The sequence below is a fragment of the Lates calcarifer genome, linkage group LG15 (assembly GCF_001640805.2).
Source record: "Lates calcarifer isolate ASB-BC8 linkage group LG15, TLL_Latcal_v3, whole genome shotgun sequence".
Lineage (NCBI taxonomy): Eukaryota > Metazoa > Chordata > Actinopteri > Centropomidae > Lates > Lates calcarifer.
In genome coordinates, this window is record NC_066847.1 from 12,919,201 (window position 1) to 12,939,935 (window position 20,735).

General features: G+C 39.9%; 1 long non-coding RNA gene across 1 annotated transcript in view; it reads right to left on the reverse strand.

Moving 5' to 3' along the window:
• LOC108889636 (uncharacterized) overlaps nucleotides 1-20,735 on the reverse strand; it is a 151,729-nt gene that overhangs the window by 59,235 nt on the left and 71,759 nt on the right. Inside the window, exon 4 of the long non-coding RNA XR_001962017.2 lies at nucleotides 10,256-10,356. This is a non-coding gene — a long non-coding RNA (uncharacterized LOC108889636). The remainder of the gene's footprint in view (nucleotides 1-10,255; nucleotides 10,357-20,735) is intronic.

Genomic DNA, 20,735 nt, shown 5'->3' on the forward strand with positions numbered 1-20,735 from the left:
TTTAACACAATTCATGCTAATAAAGGAAGTTTACCTTTAAGTCAGAAGAGTGCTGAGTTCATTTACACAGAATAGCACTCACTCTGGACTCAACAGCAGTACTTTGTATTAGCTTTGTCAATATTGTATGTTTAAAGAGGGACTGGGTTAACACTGGTGCACAGTGTGCTCATTAGCACTCTTAAGGCTGGAAGCTATCTACCAGTAATGGGCTGCCTGGATGGCTAAATACAGAAGATTGTTAATTCCATATTTGGACCTTTAGCAGTGGTTAAGTAGCTTAAAGCCACTGAAAACTTCATATCTTCAGTATTTCTCTTTTCTGGAACAATTGAAGTTTAAGTTTAGAGAAGTATCTTCAGGTGTAATTGACAGTGTGCTGGTAACACAGGAAAAGCCACCAACTTAGATTTTCATTTTAAATTGCTAAATCCTGACTGGTCCTCAGAAGTATATTAAACCAGTAATAAAAGCACAGGTACAAATCTCTCATAAATCTCTCACTTGAAATAATTAAAACTGTTCTAACTTTGGCTTAAAATTGTGTGTTCTCCAAGGACCACATCACACATCATTAAAGGTTTTCAGTAAACTGAGTCAGTACCAATTACCTAGCCAACAGTTAGTAGTTGACAACAGGTCACGTGCTCAGGAGCTCATTTTGTCTTCTTCAGTGGATATGACATCATGTTACAACTACCACTGACATGGAGCAAATGAGACAGCTTGAAACTCACCACCATAATGTTCCTCTGTGGTGTCCTATTTAAAGATTTTCTCTCATATTTGAATCAAATTAAAATACTTAATACTAAATACTAAATACTAAATTATTTATTTGGGCATTTATTACAAATACAACATCATCGCCTCATTGAAAACATAGTGGTGGACATAGCCAAGTAATGAGATGACATAGAAATAATTAGAAATTTTGTTCCTCATTACTACAATTTGTAGAGACACAAAATGTCCAAGAACTGCAGAGACATAATGCAGTACTACTGTTACAGAAAGCTCGAGAGTGAAAAATACTGATGGATTTTTTTTTTTTTTAACTCTAATAACAACAATAATGACACAAATACAGAGGGACCTGATGATGCTTCTGTGTCCTGGCAGAGGGTCACATTGTTGTTGTGATTCAGGGCGTACAGTACAGTGCTACAGGTATTCTATGGGGCTGTGGTCATGTGGGCTCCCTGTCACATTGGGGACATTATGGGAAAGCACAGGAAACTGACCAACTAACCTTTACCTTGCAGTGACTTTGAATTAAAGGTGACCTGATCAGGCACCGTTTCGGCTGGAACTCACCTCAAAGTAACAACTTTTTGTACAAATGGCAATTTAGGGCACCTGAGGGCTGTATTTCTAATTGTCTCTTTTCTTTTCCTCTTTCTTTTTATTCTGTCGTCACCAGGCCAATGTTTACAATGGTTAGTTTGGATGATTCTGAAATTAGTGTGTGTGATAACCTGTTACATCATATCACACAGTGTGCAGTCAATCCCCTCTTGAGGTTGCAGTCCAGTCTTACTGTTAGTTTCCAGTAAGCACAGACAGCCCAAATCTATTGTTGCTATGCCAACACTTGTGGTATCCAAGGCAATAAACTATCTACAGTATCTATAGTAGTAAACTATCTGAACCGCCTCAACAAAGACACAATGCAGCACTCTGCAGTTTTATGAAGTACAGTACATCTCCCAACCCTGACCAGAAAATTGGTTTCACAGCAGTTGCAAAAAGACAGAAAAGTGACTGCCCACGCCAATGAATCACCTTCTCCTCCCTCCCTCCTGTCTTTCTCTTCTCCTCACCTCTCTCGTCTCTCTTTCACATTTTTACCTCGTCTCCTCCTTTCCTAACATCTGGTATTCTCTCGTCTCCTCTCCTCTTCCCTCTGTCTCCATCACCTGCTTGATTCTTCCTCCCATCTCGCCTCCCTCCCTCTGCGTGCTCTCATCCACCCCTTTTTCCTCCAACCACCTCTTCTTTCTCTCTCTTGCCAAGTCAAACCAGGCCATCAGGCCTTTGAGGACGTGAAAGTCATTTAACTCCTGGTAGATAATAAGTCTTAGAATATAGCTCCTCTCAGATAATAAGCTTTATCACTTGATTGCTCTGCACGCTCCCTACTGTCTTTAGATTCATGTCCAGGGACCTACTCAAGTGAATCACACTATTTCCTTCCTGGCAAGTCGAATTAACACTGTGTGTGAGAGCGTGAGTGTGTGTGTGCGCGCATATGAAAGACTACTCATAATAGGGACTGAGGGAATGCTGAGGAGGCAAAAATAAAATCAAAACGGCAAAGGTTACTTTCCAGGTCTGATTGTTGAAAATAGTTCAACAGTTAAGGTTAAAGTGTCCACAAGTGTGACATCAACCTCTTTACTTAACCTCACGCTGACTTTAATTTTGATCAGCTCTGATAGTCCCAGAGAAACCTCTGTCTCTTCACCTGTCCTCTGTCCTCTCTCACCACCTCTGAACTCCCACTGCATTATTAGCATTTTATTTAATCATTAGCTAGCACTTGTTGATACCTGCTGTAATGCCAGGAGCAGAATAAATAAAATGATGTCTCTATACTGAGATTTAAAATCTCTTTTCAGGTATAATCATGTGTAATTGTCAGAGTTTGCTGAAGTCAAAGACTGGAGAGAGACTGATGACCTTATTTTTTGAGACTTAAACTTAACTAGTTCATCCAGTCTAAGCTGACTGTCCCCCGTCACATCAAGGTTCCTGCAGAGAGGTGTCGAAGGGCTACCATGTTTAATAATGAGAGGAGATGATGTCATGGCTAATAAAAATGACCTCAGATGTGTCTGTGATCAGCTGTGGGAAATGTTTTGCAGGTTAGGAAAGCAGAAATTTAATGAGCACATCACTCATCCTCTCTCCCTTCCCTCCTCTCTCGTTGTGTCTCCTCTCATTCATGTCACTCCCCTTCCACCCAACCTCTGCTATATCAGGCAAAGCAGTAATAAGTCCGGCTTCCTCTGGGTTCTGTGATGTCATCTGTTAAAGCGGGCATCATTATGTGCTTTATGAGCTCAGGTCCCGCCATGCTGTGCTGGGATAGCATGTATCAATTAGACAACGCCTTAAATAATGTTCACATTTGAATTTGATCTTTATCAAAACATTCTCAAAATATTCTTCTATTATAATGTTTTTAGTTTACTGTACTGTGTTACTGTACATAGAATTCATTTTGATCTCTCATACCAAAACACTTAAGTCTTTAAGCCAAATCACCTCTGTTGGATGGGATACATTAGTAATTGAAGTAAACGTATTTTGTCCATAAAACAAGGATATCACTTATCAGTATAAATACTATGGGCAACTAGGGAGGGAGGTTTTGCAGTCCTCAGCACTTCAGCAGCACAGCTGTTCCTCCTCATCTAATCTAACAACACTTGCAGATTGATGATAAACAAACACTAACATGTACTTATATATTTTTGTATCAAGCTTGAGGTTGTAAAAATAATACAGACAGCAGAAACACTCAGTGGCCACTTTATTAGGTACACCTGTACAATTTAATGCAATGCAATACAGCAGTCCTGCTGTAACACCTATCTTTACAAAGCTCATACGTTCAGTTTTTGTTGACATTGTCCAAAATGTCTAAATGTATTATACGTTTCTTACCAAGGTTATAGATAAAGTTGAAGCTGCACTGGACTACACTGTACTGACATGTGATCCTCCTATTTTCATACATGAGGAGTGCGGGATATTAGACACCTCTGAATATTAACACAGTCCAGTGCAACACCATCACTACCTAGTGCTAAACTATATAGGTAAATTGACAGAGGTGACAGTATCAAAAATTATAAAAGCATCATAAAAATAGACACTTACATCAGATTATATTACACTCTATAGGTGTACCTAATAAAGTGGGCATTGAGTGTACTCACCCAGATCTTATTATAAGAGGGTGGTTTTGCACCAGCTTGTGATAATCCCCTGTGAATTTGGATAAATTAACAGTATGTGCATCTACTGTACATATCATACATGTATTCTTCTTTTTCTGCTGCCAAACAACAAATGGTAACATCTTCTACTCTCACTCCAGACGGGCACGATGTTGAGAGTGAAGCAGCGTAGGACAGGGCTGTGAATGTTCTCACCACATCCCAAGCTATTTGCAGAGATGGCAGCTGTCATCAGGAACATCAACGGGCTAAAGACAAGTGCTGTTCACAACTCTGCTAGGTGGAGGTGTGGAACGAAGAGGAGAGACACTGGGCTAGTAGATAAACACTCAGATTTGTTGGTAATCACCCTCTCAATTAACAATTTATCTTTTTGTAATTAAATGAAATGTAAGGCTCCAAAATGCATTTGTCTGGTACAGTTTACTCAATATGCAATGTGCAAATTTATATCATATACTACAAGACATGATATTGATCATTACAATATCAATATTACAATAAGATGGCAACTGGACAACAATTCCTTCCTTAGTTTATCTCTCTTTCCTTTGGTCTTTTACTCTTCCTCTTCCTCATACACACTGTCGCAAACTGATACTCTTTTTCCAGACAGCCAACATACTGTTCTGGTAAATTCACACATTTATTCCAGTAATATTTGTTGTCAGAAAACAACAATATTCACACAGAAGAAAAAAAAAAACATTTACAGAAGAATATTTGCAGGAGGAATGTGCATAGTTGCAGCAAAGAAACCAACCTAACAGCTGAGGAATACGTTAAAAAGATGTCAAAGCTGTATGCACTGTCTCACCTTAAAAATAGCAGCCACAGTAGCTTGTGTAGCAACAGACCTTATATGGGGAAGCTTTTAAACTGGTTTCTAGTCAATATGTTACCACTGATGCTGCTGACAAGATGAAAGGCACTGAAATAAGAAATATGATAAGATACAGTATGTGTATAAGTGCATTGGCATGAACACCCTAACCTGCATACACACGCGTGTTCAAATTTGTGCATGCAACCATGTGTGTTCATCATTGTTTGGCTAGAGGTGAAATAGCTCACCTACAGCTGATGATTCACTGTTTGGGCAAAAAGACATAACCGCTCCAAGGCCAGCTGCGGGGCCAGGAAATAGACTGAGTAGAGAAATCAAGGCCACATTATTTGTCCTACAGTGTCAATCAAATTAGTTCATTATTCAGTAAGGAAGATAAAAGATAAAACAGAAGTGAGAGAGAGAGAAAAAAACAAGAGACAGCGGACTAAAGGTCCAAACACACACATGCAGACACACATCATACGTTGTGTTATCTGTAGCTCCTAATTTGATACCTCTGTGGTGCACTGCAGGCAGCAGATTTGAAGCGTCAGCAGCAGCGGTACCTGCGCTTACAGTGACAGGAGACGTTTATATGTTTTATTTATTGTTCTGTGGCCTATTGTGAAGTTTCCTTCATTCAATTACAAAAACCTATAAATAAATAAAAAAATCTATAGTCTATGATGTTCTAAATTCAAACTACAGATTCGTTTTTGTTTTCGATTATTCCGACACTTGATGCTACACTGAACCACTGAAGACAGATGGCACATTCAAACAGCTTTTGTCTCTTTTTTTTGGCTCAGTTTGTAAGGCTGCTTCTGTTTGATTAAAATAATGATGCTAATATTGTTTCCATAATATTCTGATATGGAATTTCTGTTAACTTTGTGCTCATGGTTAAATTAAATGATCACCATTAGTATCAACAATGACCTCCTGTTTCTCCTCATCTTATTCATATTTAAAAATCTCCACTACCAACACACTGATGCAGATAAGTATGATACTTCTTTATGATAATCATCATCAGCATCAACATGCAGCTAATGCCAGTCAGTTAATGTAGGTGCTCTGCCTGAACTTACACAAATTACACAACAACATAATGTTAAGTATTAGTGGGTTTTTCTTACATGCGCGCACACACACACCCTTGTAAGGACATTACAGTGACTTCCATTCATTGTGGACAGCCTAACCCAAACCCCAATCCTAACCTTAGCCATATCCAATTCAATTCACTGAATTAACCCAGTTCATACTTTACCCCTAACCTTGACCAGGCCCTTAGAAATGATGTTTTGCTTCATTAGGACAAGGGTTTTCCCAGAAAAGATCCCAAAGAGGTAACAACAACGCATACACACACACACACACACACACACACACAAAGAAAATAACAGAAATTATTCATCATGTCTCAAAAATTTATAGGCATCTTTATTTGACTTGGACAGTGGATGAGAGCATGGGGCCTGCCTCTGAGCTCTGTAGCTAAGCAAATACTCCCTCAGATAGAGAGAGAGAGAGAGAGAGAAAGAACGAAAGAAAAAAAGAGAGAAATGAAGAAAAGAGAAAGAAAGAGAGAAAGGGGAGGAGAGAAGAGGAAGAAAAGGAAATGAGATAGAAGGAGAGAGCACAAAGGGAGATGCGTAGAAAGAGAGAAACAGAGAGTGAGTGGGCAAGAGAGAGAGAGAGGAGGAGGAGGAGAGGATGGAGGGATAGAGGTAGCTCAGGGAGGAGAGGAGGGAGACTTGACCCAGATTGGGAGCCTAACAGCAGCAGCAGCAGCTGAGTGAGCCGGTGAATGTTTAATAGCGCCAACCACTTGCACGCTGACACACACACACAGACATATTCACACACACACACACACATCCATCCACCCCCACACACACACACAGACACTGTTGACTGGGACTCTTGTTGCTAGAGTTCAGCTCAGGCCTGTTGAATTACTGTGGTGCTGATGTGATTATCTACATAACCAGAATAAAAACACAGTCTAACCATGCACTGGGTTTACTGGTGATGTACAGTGAGCACGGCCAATCCACATTCTGTTCTGCATTTCAGCTACAGTGATGGTCAAATCCCCCATCCAGCATCTGCAGCATTACAATATATACGTATTTACCGTGTATCAGCACTATAGCTGCCACTGCAAATTCAGCAAAAAAACAAAACAAACAAACAAAAAAAAAAGGTAATTGTACAGTAGATTCTACTTTATACCATTGCCAACATTTTTGTTCTTTACTGTCAGTCAAATCATTAAAATGTCTTAACTGTCTTGACAAAGATCAGAAAACACACACTTTACAATAGAATAAATCTATGCACTGTTGTCAGCATTTTTTTTTTGATGAAATTAATGAATAAGCTACTTCAACACCAGTCCTTCTGCCTTACATCTGCCCAGCAGCAGCACTTCAGTGCACGCTGCTGGAGAAGTGTTTAATCTTGCATCAATACTGCATTAGAGTTACAGCAGCCACTGCAACCTGTTCTGTCTCTAATGAATGACTCCATTCAACAGGCAACCTGAAATTTGAAATGGTGCTTATATTTACAGCACTTTGTAAAACAGTGATTAGAATGAAATTAACAAAGAATCAAATTAAACTGGACATATCATTCTTATTTAATGCTGAGAAAACTTCCTCACATATGAAACTATAGGAGGGAAATATAGTTACTATCTTCTATCTCAGTACATCTAATTTAATATTACAATATAAAGACATGGTGATAACGTAACTTTTCAAGGAAATCATTTGGGAAACCAATCAATAAACATATTGGAATGCTTGTTTTGTATAATTCTGTGACTTACAGCTAAAAAAACAAAACATGTGTTTTTCCTACTGTGACAGGCCTAATGCAAAACCAAAGTCATGTTCAGTGGTGAGAAATTAAAGGTATATCAGCATCTGTGTTGTAGCGACTACCTAACAATTAGCCACTGAGAAGGCTAAAGTAGGAGGGTGCATTTAACATTCTGTTTCCAAACAAAGGGCATGACTCCTTCACTGCTTACTCGCTGTTTATCATAGAGCAAAACACCATCACCTTACAAGAGACTCTGCACAGTGTGATATCGTGCAGCACAACACCAGAAAAATGGATGATAGCAGTCAAAAGAAAATAAGGGCTCGCTACTCATCCCCTCTCAAACAAAACAACACAGATAACAAGGAGGTGATATTAGTGGCGGAGCACGAAATCTGGCCAGTGGACATATGCAGCCTCAGTGGGCCCACTTCCACTTTTCATACATCTATTGCCACACCTGCACAAAAAGCTGCATCAACAAGTAAACACAAACATCTATGATGGTTATTAATGAATTGATTAGAATGCACAATCTGGAATTTCAGCATATTTCCAATCTCTTTTGTCAACATGCTGTAATTAATTGTAATTAATTCTTCATTACAAAACCATCTGACTCTGGCCCATACACTGAGAAAGGTTTACTCTCTTACTATATGTCATGATATAACAGACTAATTTTGAATTCTGTTTATTTGAAGAATTTAGGTGAAATAGAATTCAGTCTGTTGCATTATAGAAGTAGCATAATAAAACTTTACAAACTTAAAGGCAAAATCCATACATATTCAAAAAAGTAGCCTCAGTATTAAACCTGAAAATACAGGCTAACAAACGGCTATTCCAATATACTGTCACTGCTCAACCCTGTATGACTCTGCTTCATGTACTATAGTATACATTATGTAACTTCATTTGATCAGCTTCACCACAACGGTCGAGTTCAAGGTTGAGCCTCAGACAGACTCACGCCGAGGCCGTCTGAGGTTAAACTTCCCATTCTAATCTCTCTACTGCCTAAAAGAAAAAGATCACAAGTTACAGTTAATCGACTGAATCTTTTTACAGCTAAAACTGTAAAGATTGAGCTTGAAAGTTCTCTTCCTAGATCTGGTGGTAAACCAGACTTTTCATGACCAAAAAGTTTGCCCAACATTGGACATGAAAATGCTTCTTAATGTTGAGGCAAGTGCAAGTGAGAGAGAGAGAGGTGAGAGCAACAGTGCAACATGATGAATATGTAAAACAGGAGGGAGGGATTATAGGATGATATGAAGCTACTTCCCCAACACACACACACACACACACACACACACACACACACAGTACACACCTTCCCCTGTCTCTAATACACACATACACATATGCATACAGTACAGTGCATTTGGAATGCAGCAATTCTGAATCTCACTGCTACGCACAACTAAGCAGAAATAAGTCTGAAGTCAAAGCTGCAATTGTCTTTTTCTTTCTTTCTTTCTTTCTTTCTTTCTTTCTTTCTTTCTTTCTTTCTTTCCCTGTCACCTTGTTTCTTTCTCTCTCTGGTTCTCTCTCTCTCTCTGTTTGCCTTGTTTCAGAAGTCAGCATTCTTGTTCATGTTTTCAGCTCCAGTGAGTCACCCTTCTGTATCTGTGTGTGTGTGTGTGTGTGTGTGTGTGTGTGTGTGTGTGTGTCAGGCTGCTATTTCAGCACTTTCCAGCGCTATCGATTCAAACCAGCCTGCAGGGGAAAAACCAGGCCCCTTACAGCCACACACACACACACACACACACACACACACACACACACACACACACACACTTCTATGGTTATATACTACAGCCACACTATTTAAAATATAGTTATACATTCACAGACACATGCAAAATTTAAGTTAAAATATCATACACATATAAAAATAGTAAAATATGTTCACAGTTAAACAGTGTGTATATATTTGTGTGCATACAGTCAGCATGTATGTACACAGCGTTCATGTAGGTTTATATATTTTTGTGACCTTCACTTACAGTGCTATGGACCCAGCAGGGGAGGGAAGAGACAACGAAAGGCGTTACGCACAAGCAGCATGATGACTCAATGCTATGCTAAAGCCTCTACAGTGTGTGTGTGTGTGTGTGTGTGTGTGTGTGAGGTGTGTGTGTCAGAGAGAGAAAGAGAATATGGTAATGTGTACTGATTTGCAAGGTTAAAACTATTTTTGTATTTGTGTTTACATATGTGTGCATGATGAGGTGTGGAAGCATGTGTAGTTATTTGCATTTGTTAATGGGTGAGGCATAAGCTGTATGTGTGCGTGTGTGTGTGTGTGTGTGTGTGTGGTCAGTTCACCAAATGATATGTGTCCAAAACAGTTTGAGACTAACAAGAGTATTTGTGTGTTTGCGAGTGTGGAAGAGAAAACACAAACAGCTGTGTGTTTCCAGTGAGGCAGGACTGTGTGTTTGTATTCCCAGTCAAGGTCATCCACACAAACAAACAAACAAACAAACAAAAAACACATACACACAGACACACACAGTGGACACACTTAAACAGTTACCTATTTGTATTTGGACACATGTGTTGCATATATGCATGTATCCTTACACACACACACACACACTGACACACTCACCCTCTGGTGCTTGAGTGAAGGATACGCAGCAGGTGTGGGTCAAACCAACAGAGCCACATCACACCTCTCAGCGTGGTGTACTCCTCCGCCGCTGACCTCAGCTGAAAATAGAACCAGGAAGTAGTTATTTCAGGATCTCATTTCCACCCACACCAGGGGTAGACCACAATTAGCACAACATCTCTGTCTCTCTGACTGCCTCCTACTGACACTCCACCACCCTCCTCACACTCAGCATTCACACTGACAGCAGCTCTGTGGAGAGTGATGAAGAAATGAATTGATTCTGTCTGTGGATTTTCTGCCTAACATTAAAGTAAGACCATCAGTACTGCTACTGAAATCTAATCTTTTGATTATTTGCATGTGAAGTAAACATCAGGTGTACATCATTGTCCAACCAACCCTGTCTCAGATTCCTAATTTCTAACTTGCTTTGTTGAAGTTTCTCTGAAGGAAACATATTTATGGCCAGCACTGCGAACACTGGCAACACATTTTCAGGTTTTATCATCTTTTACTGAACAGTAATCATATGGAGAGAGGACTTTGAAAACAGACCACGGTTTGTGTCCTTTGCCCCTCCTGTGGTCCTATTTAAAGGATCAGTACGCTTCAAACAAACTACTTGCTGAACAGTGTCTGACAGATTCTGCCCCCCCACACCTCTCCAATGTTGGAATCAGGGTGCTGTGTTCAAAAATGTTTATAACTTTCTTCAAAGGAAAATCTGAGCATGCATGCATTCACACCAACGTTACGCAGTGATTGGCCTGGAATGTGATGGTAAGGACATACAGCAGTATTTGAACTTCTCTCTCAAACTCCTGCTTGTAATTTTTCACACAGCTGCTTTCATCATTCGATCTATGACTGCCTTTGAGGAGAGACAATCAGAAAGTGTTCCTCCCTCTCCATGACGGCAGGCTTTACAGCCCATAACCGAGTATGGCCACTGAGTGCTTTGAGCTAACGATAAAAAAAATAGCCTTGCTTGATTGCAAGGATTGGATACTGTTAGGAAAACAAATCATGTGTTAATGGACAGTTTGCGGAAAGGTTTAATATAAATGTTGTCTCATTTAAAAATGCTCTATTACATCAATGTGATTTTAGAAGACAGGGTAGCTCCATCACTTTCACAAGTATCATCATCTCTTACACTTCTCTTCGTCTAAATCAAGAAGCAGATGGTTGTACCTAAGTGAGAAGACAATGAAAAAGGAGGTAGCACTATCTAGTGCAAATAGAAATTGTTTCAAAAACCTAAGTCCACTGTATATAGCTATTGATGTCACTCTGTTATCTTGACTTATCTTGTCCTTTTATCTCATTTTGTCTCTCTTTTGTCTCCAGGTTTTAGTTGCTAATTCTTCTCTATTATGTCTCTCTCTCTGTCTAAGTCATCCTTTCTCTCTATTCCTCTCACCATCTCTGTCTCTTTATACTGTTTCCCTGGATTTACCTCTCTGTCTTTGTCTGTTTTTTTTTTTGTTTTTTTTACCTGTTCCCTCTACTTGTGTTTTATCCAGCATTTTTGTCTTGTTTCTCATCCATTCTTTACCTTTCTCTCCCTGCCTGATTTCTCAGTGCTTGGCAGGGGTCCTGTCTTCTCTGCAGTCTGAGTGTATGAATGTGAGTTGACAGTCTCCGTGTATACACGCTCAACTGGGTGCTTCTGTTTGTGTGCATTCATGCACATATGAATTAGTGCTGGCCCAAAATGAGTGAACTAATCTTCTCTGTTGGTATTTTTTTTGATATGAATCGAGTTTACACTGGTACCTACTGCCTCCAAGAAATAGCCATATCCTCATACTCTGAAGTCCAACACTGACAAAAACTTTCACCCTCCTCTCACCTGTTATATATTACCAAACTAACAGTCAGCCATATCAATAAAAGCATTACAACCTTAAATAGTGTTCACACTCCTGAGAGTGTTCAATACTACAAGCCTGTACAAACCCATTTACTTAACTTTACTTGGCTGCAGATCTTGTACATACTTACTGCCCTCAACACTTCATGTACATGTTGAAGTGCAGCCTGTACACTTAAGGATGCTGCAGAGACTACATGGGAGCTCAAACAGTAGACTCAGTGCCTGCCTGTTAGCTTGTTAGCCTGTGGATATTACTCCTGATTCCTGCTGCCTGGGGACTTTGGAGAGACTTGCTGCTGCAGTTTGGTGAGGTTAAACAAGTTTTAATGTCTTTTAGTGCTAATAATTGTTTTGCAGCAACACAATACTATTATCACAGTAAGTTAAATAAAAGCACTTTCTGATTCCAGAATTTATCAAGTTTATGTAGCCTGCAGGTTAATATTTTGGGAGTATTGTGATACATATTGTTTTACTTCCACTTGACGCCATCATGTTAGAGTGCAGGACACCTCATGTTTGAAGTGGAACTATAGTTCCAGACTGGTTCTTGATTCCTAGCCCTATCATCTTTTCTTTCAAAAACCAAAATCAGCATCAGAGGAGACATATTTGAAACACTTTAAGAAAACAATGCTTATGGGCAAAACAGATTTGTTAAATTTTTATCATCAAACCAGAACACAACCAAGGGTTTCGTGGTAGCACTTGAGGCAGGAAGTGTCATATTCTCCAAGGACTGTTTCATATCTTGTTTTTTTCTTCAGGAATTGGGTGAGAAGTGTGCAAGTTCATGAACTCAAGTCTCAATCCATGTGCATAATGGAATACTGTTTGGGGATCAATTTAACAGGCAGTATGCAACGTTACTAAAAGTCACTGCAGCAAGTCATTGATTGAAAGATCGGATCATGAATGAATGGCTGCCCACTAATCTGTCTCTGAGAGTGTGTGTCAAGTCAAGTGTGTATTTATAATGCATAGCTGTGATAAAGCCAGTGTCTAGCTGTTGTAAGATGGGATCACAGAGTATATGGCTGCTTGCTAATCTGAGCTTTAGCTGCTTTAGTTAGTCTCATCCTCTCACTGTCTCTGTATAAGGAAACCATGTACACGGTAACTATTACACACACGCACACACAGAAATGCAAACACTCTGGCATAGCACAGCATGAACACACAGCCTCACACACACTCACACACACCCTGCGTCTCCTACTCTCCATTAATCTTCACAGAACATTTAGACTGTAGAGGGAAATAGTGTAACAGTCAGCCAGAGTTCCTCTATCGAACAACTTCCAATATTCACTGTAAACTGATGCATCACTTTCTTGAAGACAGTGACATCACTGGAGACGGGCCTAATTGTTTTCTTTTTTCCCCCCCTTTTTTGTGCTAATCGTAAAACAATTAAAATCCATTTCTCATTTCCTTGCTTATGGAAAGCTGAAGAAAAAATAGAAAGCGTAAATTCTGTTTTTGTTATTGGATTGAGTCACTTGCCAAACTCATTATTTCCCTGCAAGTGCGTGGTACAAAGCTCCTGATAAAACACTGACGAGCTGTGACAAACGTTTTCATTTTTCTTCACGTTTTGCTGACGCACAGATTTTTTTGTAATGCATCTATTGGTTTTCACAGACTATGGTGATATACAGGTATATAGCAATAAAAATACAATTGCATTCAAACTATCACTTTGTGTGACCATCTCCATTTTTCTTCTTCTGCATCTTTCACTTCCGGACAACGCTCTTCTCTCCCGGTGATTAGCTTGCTTTGGTTCACTGCCACGATGAGAGTTGTGCTGTTGAAGCCCATCAGGTTTGTTTCTCTCACTGAGCTGTAACCTCTTGTCTCCATGGACTCAATTAACCCATAGACTGGTACTACATGGCTGTTGTCTCCACTTTTCAAAATGAGTGTATCCCTTGAAAGAGCAAAAAACTCAACAAAAGTAAATTATAGTTTTCTTGTTTTTCTTGCCTGCAAAACTTTTTCATCAGGAATCTTAAATGTTCTTCTCAGAATCATTTTTCCAGATTAATCCAAACAACCATGTCTTGTTGACTAAACAATTTCAACTTCTACAGGCTGATTCTGTAGTGGTTCTGGAGCTTTCCATAACATCACATGATCTTCTGCTGCACATAGAGTCCGTCTAGTTGACATGGAAACGCAGATGTTAGAATTTCCACTTCTTTGAGCACCTTAAAGATTTCAGATCCCTCTTGACGTTGGAAACAGCAGACACTACGTGCTGATGAAGATCATGTGATATGACACATAACTCTCTTGTTTACACTTTGGTTTTTATTTTAATTAAAGACATAACAGGTTAATTAGTGAGACTGCTGGGAGACAGATTTTGATACCTTTGGACACAGTCAAGCAAACTGAGCTAAACTAAGTTAAACTAAGACAGGCTCAGCTAACTGTCTATTGGCTGTAGCTTCACATTCAACAAATGGATCTGAGAGTGGTATTGATCTCCTTTTCTAAATCTTGACAAAAACGCAGATATGCGAATATACCAAGATTATTATCACCAAGATATTCTTTTAGAGAAGACTGACCACCACAGAGTTCAATCCTGGCCAGAAATGCACCACAGCCAGTTACCGGCGTCAGTTGTCAGGCGTCAGAGGTGCTTTAACTTACTGTAATGGCTAATGCCTGGTAGTTGCTGTTGCATGGTCAGTGTTTAAGGTAATGTATGTGGGCAGTTCAACCAACTATTATCCCTATTTTCCCCATTGAATCGCACCTATTGATTTATTGCCTCTCCTCATCCTTACTGGAAAGAAAACTTCCCATCACCATTGCCTCAAAAGGCTGCCCTCAAGACAACACATGCAGACACAACTAGATACTAAAAGCACTCTTATAGCCTCCAGGCTCCCTGCTCTGGTTGTCACTGTTTTGTCTGTTATTTGTTTGGATATTCTGAGATTTCAGTTTTAAAACGAGAAGTAAAAGTTCAGCTCCTGTATGTATTTTCACTCCTGTCTGTCTGTTTGCCACCCACTGGCTCCTCACCATCTTTCTGTATTTATCTCATTTATATCTCTCTACCTACAGAAGTGTGAAGATCTCTTCCTGTTTCCCTGCACCTTTCTATCTCTGCCTGTGTCTCTTGCTTTAGGACAGAGATAATTAATCTCAGATGGAACTCTGAGCCCCTCTCTATGTTTACATCTCCTGTGTGTGTTTGTGTGCATCTCCTATGTGTCAGTGTGCATGTGTGTGTATATGTACGAGTGTGTCTCTGCTAAGTGTTTCACCTTAAATTTGTATGCATGCTTGTGTATGTGAAATTTTGTGTGTGTGTGTGTGTGTGTTTGTGTGTGACGTGCTAATTTGATTAACGGGTGTAAACAGTTAAGCTAGCGGTAATGACTACCAAGCAGTCTGCTGCTATAGCCAGTAGGCTTCACACTGATTACTATCATCATGAAGATAAACCCGTGGAGCAGGATGTGTGTGTGTGTCTGTGTCTGTGCTAGAAGCCAGTAGGCAATGTGTGTTTGTGTGCTGTCTGAATAGGTGCATGACTGTGTGCACATACTGTGTGTTGGCTTATTTGTGTGTGTCTCCTGTATGTGTGTCAGACCAGCGCTTAAGGCTTTATATACATTTTTTTATGACTGTGTATGTACATGTCTTTCTCTGGTTGCGTGGGCAAAAATTTAGTTTGAAACCATTGTTGTGAGGACATTTTGGTATCATGAGGACATTTTGACTGGTCTGTTGTGGCGGTTAAGACTTGGTTTTAGGGTTATGGTTAAAATTAGGTTTTGGGTATGGTAAGGTGGGGGTAGGCATTGAATTTGTGATGGTTTAGGTTAGTGTGAGTGGCCTCACAGCTACAGAAAAGTGTGTGTGTGTGTGTGTGTGCTAACACAAATGGTCTAATCTTGTTTTATTGAGTTAATACTAATATCTGCTGTAAATTTCATGTGAATAGCTGCATTGGAAATATGTTTATGAAAAAAATGCTGGCGTGCTGAATACTTATTTCCCACGCTGTATATAGCTCAGAGAGAACTACATTAGGCAAGGATAACCTGTGAAATTTCCACCACTAATACCCAAATTGAAACAAACAGTGACAGTAAGCATGTCATGCTATCATCAACAATGATATAAACTCCCTCTGGACCCAAAAATACCATGATGCAGAGGTGATGCTCACGTTGTATAAGAGGTATAAAATGATATCATAAACAACACAAGGGAAACTGGTGTTTGTGGCTGTTTCACTGCCTTTACAGGTCCAAGGTTAATGCACTGGTGATCCACACTTCTTTCCTTCGAAAATGACACATATACACCTTTCTAATATGGCATCTGGCAGGACAGACTCTGTTTGTCAGTGCATTCAAAAAACATTACAAGAATGATTCATATTATCTGTTTCTGATACACCACCTCTATGATCAAATTTAGGCGACTAATTGTACTTGGCTAAGGTTAGGGTCATGGTTCAAAGAGACCAAAGTCGGCTGTTGGTAGGAGATGGAATGTGAACTGTACTTTAGTAAGTAAAACACTTTGTATGTACAACCACCCAACCTGGTCTCATGCTCTGAGAGGTTTTGGGGTGCATTAACAACATGATACTATATCCCACTTGGCTTTTGAGAGACAAAAGTCATTAGTGGTTACATGTCAAGAAAAGTGTTGTGTTAACTGTTTAAACAGTTACCACATTCTTACAATTTCCCTTAGATTTTTTGTTTTTAAATTTTCAATTCAATTCAATTCAATTCAATAGCATGTAACTGAATTCTAGCTGTTGCAGAATGCTTTGCATCAATAACCTACTTATACAGTTTAATCTGCAGTGGAGTCGTATTCTGATATGTTCCACAATATGCTCCTCTGTTCCCCTCACGACTCCCTGCTCAGCGTTTAGGTTCACACTACTTGCACACACACGAGTGTACACACACACATGCTTGTACGCGCTACATGCACAAACACAGGCATGAAAGCTCACAAGCAGAGACGCTAATAAACAGAGAACACACACACAAACATGCCAGCACTCACACAGCGGCAGAATGCAACTGGGAGGCTGCTCCCTTTCCTTGCCTGGAGAGGGAGAAGCTTATTATGGAGCCTTATTGAAGGCTTCAAAGAGTTTAAATTAGGGTGGAGAGGAGGGATTAGGAGAGGAGTGAGAGAAAGAGGAGGGGAGAGGCAGAGGAAGAGGGGGTAAGTGAGAAGAAAGGACGAAGACAGAGAGAGGGAGGAAGAAGGGGAAGGAGAGAGGTGCAAACAGAAAGAAAGGATAAGAGGAGAGAAAAGGGATGTGGGGAGGTTGGAGAGGGGAGAGAGAAGGGATGGAGAGGGCATGGGGGAGGAGACAGACAAATGGGAGGAGGTGAGTCAAAGAGTTTGCTGGCTCATGCTGATCTTACACTAGACGATGTTTGAAGTGATTTCAGAGTTTATTTCCAAGTGGGAGTCACAACACATGCTAGGAGTAAAACTCAGTCACAGCAGCCTTAAAACAGTCTTCTCTCATAATGACTGTTCTGAAAAAATCAAACACATCACACACTGTAGGAGATGGCTGCAGATGCAAGGGCTAAAAAAGTCTGCGTTCATCTCGTGATACAGTAACAACATGTGCAACCTTGACTGAGCAAACAAAAGATGCACACTGCGGTAGCCTTAGAAACAACCAAAGAAGTCAAATTTCTCATTGCAGTGTGATACAGTAAACTAACACTCACAGTATCTATCAATATCACTTGGCTTCAGGATATTTTTCAGCTGGTTTGATTTTTTTCCATGTGCCCTCAGGTGAATGACTCAACCTGTATGTTTCTGGTATTAACAAATGGATGATCACGCTTAGACTATTGTTGAATATTTCACAGCAGAAAACAGACAGACTTGGGTGCTTGATGAAGGATCAGTGCTTAGATTTCATAAGATGCTAAAAAAAGAGCAAAAGATTAAAAAATGAATGACTAAAATTAACATACATTGTCAAAATACAAGAGTTTAACTAAACCAGAATCAGGTGCCAAACTGAACACTGGAAACAGATGTATTATGAGAGACTGTGTTATGACTGAATGTATTTAAATGTATGGTTAAGCATTAATCTGCAACATCACCCTGCAGGGTTCAGCAAAACCCCTAACATTTGCTCAATACTGACACAATCCAGTGGACATGTTATTGAGTTTGTACCTGACTTCGTAACATTAATACACTGACATAAATCACTGGTTGTGAATGGGAGGAAATGAAAGTGGGCAGGAGAAGGGAGAGGAGGAGTAGACAAAGGGAAAGAAAAACTGTGTAGTTGCTGAGATGAATGGGAGGAATGGGAGAGATGAGAGGACAGAGACTGAGTTGAGATGGTTTGACCTAGAGGGATGGAAAAAGGCTGTCAAGGTTGCTAAACATGGAGCAAAGAGGGAAGACCAGGAGAAGAGCAAGAACAGAGAGGAGAGGAGATCAGAGGAAAAGGGAACGAGAGACAGAGAGGGGAAAAGGCATTAAAGGGGTGGGTGAGAAAAATGGAGGGGAAGGAGGAACAGAGAGGGGGGATAGTGCGACTCAGAGGGACAGAGAAAGGCTGTCAAGGTCGCTAAACAAGCAGCAGAGACGAGGACCTAAAGGGATTGGCTGCAGCGCTGAACAGCAGCGACCTGTTAGTCATGGTCTCACACACACACACACACACACACACACACACACAAACAAGGAAGAGAAGATGACATAAAAATGAATGAAGTGGCAGTTAACAGAGATACAAAGGATGAGCAAAGAGATGGCAAAGGAGAGGAAGAGAGGAAGATTTTACAAGTGATTTGGCTAAACTTGAATTCTGAGTTTATTTTAAAGGGAAGCGTCTAACCTCTTTCACTATCTTTAAGATTTTTCTGAGAGGGAAAAAGATGCCACATGTAGGAAATAGCTTACGTCTTTCTTGAAACCTAGTCCACATCAACAGCAAATGACTAAAATTAAATTTAATGAGCTTATCTTTTTTCCCTCCTCCAAGCTAAACCAATTTGGGTCAATTCTGTTCGCTTGAAAATCTTGTTTTTCTTAAATGTGCCACCGAAATACTGAACACCACTGGGATGCATAAATGATGCACGGACAGGCAGATAATAGACTGTCAGTGTGATAACCTGTCTGTCTGTCAGTCGGTAAAGAGTTAAAACACACGCAGAGGGAAATGGATGGTATGTATGTCTGTGTGTGTATCTGTGTCCTGTGTGTGTTACTGCTCTGTGATTGCCCTGGGGTGAACAACATGGCTGAAAGCAACAGTCACCTGTGTGTGTTTGTGTGTATGTGCCTTAGGGTAAACAAAGCACAGTGACAAAATCAGCCACAGAGTTTGGAATAATTTTACAAACAGAGCTCAGCTCTCAAAGTAACATACTTGTATTTCTCACACACAGAGACAGACAGACACACACACACACACACACATACACAACAGCAGCAGCTGTAGACCTTCTGAACAAACATACATTGCTAATGTAGAGTACTTCTATAGGGAATAGATGTTCCTGTCACCAGTAACTCCCTCTGATTAGTTTCATTTTATGATTCATAACACAAACCAGGTGCTGGCCTTCTCCTGTTCCTATTGTCTGACAGCTGTTTGTGTAACCCTAACCTTCACAAGTACATTAGCCATCTTTGTAATTAAAGATTCTGGTTTTCAACCATGGTAAGTTACTGAAGCCAGTGAGAACTGCCTTTACACGCTTCTTTAATAATTTAATAATTGGCCATGACAACAAAGCTCAGATAAACCCACTGTACGCGACCTGCTCAGCACCAAATGACAAAGTTAAACCGCGGCCAGCTGTTGAATACAGTAAAGCGTTCAGCGGGTAAAGAGCTTTATACTTCCCTCAGGAGTTGGTGGAGACCAAAACAGAGCTAACAGTCATTGGGTGAGCAGAAACACAGATCCAAATGAAGGCTAAGATGATGAGTGAAACTTCATCATGATTTTCTGAAGTGTATTACCCCAACGCACTAAATATGCATTGATCTGCCACAACATTAAAACCTGTTATCAATGTTATGGCTAGAAGTTGTATAGATGTACACTGAGTGCATGAATGTGTGCTATATATCCATATATAGTGTGTACACCATATATATTTAGAATATATCGATTTATACTGTAAATATAATCCATTTAGCCACAACATTAAAACCAGTGTCTGGTTTTAAATGGCTGGTCAGTGTATATTGCATTACAATTGGTGCATCTTTTATTGAAAATCGAAACTTGGAAACCACTGTAGCATTCATAGTAATAACATTAGAATTTCCTTGTATTTGCAGAAATCATTGGTGATAATTATTACTTTCTGTTTTTTGGTTTCTGAATTTATGGAAATTTTGTGTCCTTGTTCAGTTTTTCCACCCAAATAAGTTCCACTTCATAACAGCACCAGCAGCTCTGAACTGGAAAATGGGCCCATAGCCTTGGAAAATGTGTTTTATTCCAGGCACTGTACATCTAATTGATTTATTTACACTAAAAAAGCAGTTGCCAATTTCTGCTGAATGTTTCATGGTGTGTCTTCTGTA